This window comes from Saimiri boliviensis, chromosome 6, assembly GCF_048565385.1.
Source record: "Saimiri boliviensis isolate mSaiBol1 chromosome 6, mSaiBol1.pri, whole genome shotgun sequence".
Classification (NCBI taxonomy): domain Eukaryota; kingdom Metazoa; phylum Chordata; class Mammalia; order Primates; family Cebidae; genus Saimiri; species Saimiri boliviensis.
In genome coordinates this window covers 64,221,877-64,224,497 of record NC_133454.1, presented here as the reverse complement: position 1 = coordinate 64,224,497, position 2,621 = coordinate 64,221,877, and positions in this window count along the sequence as shown.

Below are 2,621 nucleotides of genomic sequence, written 5' to 3'. Positions count from 1 at the left end.
GTTTTAATGCTCAGAACCTGTGAATATGTTAGGTTATATGGCAGAGAGAGGAATCAAGGTTGCAAATCAGTTCATTTTCAAATAGGGAGATTATTTGTGGGCCCAATGTAATTATCAGGTTTCCTAAAAGTGGAAGAGGGAGGCAGAAGAAGGCAGAGAGGAGATGTGAAATGGAATCCAGGTCAGAGTGTCGAAGGACTCCACTTGCTGTTGCTGGCTTTGAAGATGTGGAAAGGCTCCCATGAGCCCAGGAACGTGGGCAGCCTCTAGAAAGTGGGAAAGGTAAGAAAATAGATTCTTCCCTTGGCCATCCAGAAAGGAACACAGCCAGCAGACAACCTGATTTTAGCTTAGTGAGACTCATGGTATACTTACGAAGTTTAGAATAAGACAATAAATGTGTGTTTTTTAAACCACTGAGTTTGTTACAGCAGTCATGAAAAACTATTACATTTGCAGGTTAGGGACCCTTAAGGAGGTAGAGAGAGTCAAAGCAGCCAGGAAAAGGTGCTTGAGACCTCAGCTAAGGAGAGGAGCAAGCACTCCCTGGACTTCGGCAGATTTCATGGCTAGGTCTACGGTGTCTGCCACGTCTGTCTGGGGAGTTCCCTGCCTTCTCAACAGCCCAAAGGGCATTCCCTTGGAGAATAATTTGGGGGTGCAGATTCTAATCCTGAATATATCTGACTTCTTTCTCCAGTAATTTTTTTCAGGGCTTGCCTCAGGCCTCAGGCTCTGCAGAAAACAAAACAAAACAAAATAAAACAAAACAAAACAAAAACCTTTAGAATCCACATGCATCCTGTCTCCTGGCCCGTTTCTATTCGTTGGGTGAGGACTGAGCCACCTGATTGAGGCCCCAGCGGAACATCATCTGATTTCACTGCACTTCTTAAGGGTTTGGATCAGGGAACAGACTTTGCTGGCTTCTTCATCTTGAGTACCTACATAAAAAATTGCAACCTAACTTAGTACGTAAACCAACAATATATGTATATATGGGTCATATATACCCATATGTATAACAAACTATATATGTATGCCCATCTATACATAGTTTGTATATATGTATACATAGTTTGTTATATATATGGGTATATATGGGTCATATATACCCATATGTACATATATAGTTTGTATACATGTTTGTAGAAGTTTGTATGTATGTATATAGTTTGTATACATGTATATATGGGTGGGTATATATGACTATATGTATTTCTAAGATTTTGTCTTTTTAAGATTAATTTTTAAATTAGAAAAGCCAAATAACTAGAAGCAATTTGCATACTCGTTAAACTACAAAGCATAAGTAACTGAATGCTATGAAGTTATGACTCAATTTAAAAGGAGCACATTAGCTAGAAGAGCAGAAGTTCTTGTGAAGCTTTTCAACAGCTCATCTTTCTAACCCCTCCCGCCACCCAGTATGTATCCCTCTTTTTTTCCAGTTGCACTTTTTTTTTATAAAACCTTTTGTATTGTAGAATATAATATGTTGAGAAAGTGCCAAGTAAGGCTTATTCCGAAGTAAATACGCATGTGGCCATCATCCAGATCAACAGAAACATTCTCGTACCCAGAAAACCGTTTTCATTCCCTTCCCATTTCCATCGCTAATTTAATTTAATTTAACCTACTCTCTTCGGTATTTTACATTGTTTTGTCTTTCCATGTTCTCTTCTGGCTATTTTGCTTCAGTCTGTGAGTTCAGTGAGTTGCCTGTTACTCATTTTTTCAGTGTTAGTCTTTTTTCTTAATTTCAAGGAGTGCTTTGCATAAGAATATGTAAGGAAGGACAGGCACCTTTTGTTGATTTCATGTGTTGCAGGTATCTTCTTCCAGTCTGTGGCTGATCTTTTCACTGTCTTAGTGGTATCTTTCAAGGAACAAAGTCTTAACTTCAAAGTATTTCGATTTATTCAGTTTTTGCTTTGTAGTTGGTCTATCTTTGAACTTCTGCTTTGGGTCATTTCCATCTGCCTGAAGAATATCTTTTTAGAATGTCCTTTAATATGGGTCTGCTTAGTTTCTGTTTATTTGAAAATGTTTCTATTTTATTTTTATTCTATTTTATTTTATTCGGAGACAGGGTCTTACTCTGTCGCCCCGGCTGGAGTGCAGTGGCATAATCTCGACTCACTGCCACTTCCATCTCCTGGGTTCAAGCAATTCTCCTGCTTCAGCCTAGCTAGGATAATAGGTGTGAGCCACCATCCCCGGCAAACTTTTGTATTTTTAGTAGAGATGGGGGGTTCATCATGTTGACCAGGCTCCTCTTGAACCCCTTACCTCAGGTGATCTGCCTGCCTCAGCCTCCTAACGTGCTGGGATTACAGGCATGAACCGCTGTGGCTGGCAGAAAGTGTTTCTATTCAGAATTCATCCTTGAAGGTCATTTGTAGGCTGGCTCTGACTTTCTTTCCATTGTCTTCTAACTTCTGATGTTTCTGCTGCAAAGTCAGCTTTAAGTCTGATTTTACTCTTTGGAAAGAAATTTTTTTTTTAACTCCCTCAAGTGGCATTTAAGACTTTCTTTTTATCTTTGGTTTTTGTTATTTAGCATTTTTACTATAATGTGCATAGATACGGAGATTATACATATATGTATGAATACATAT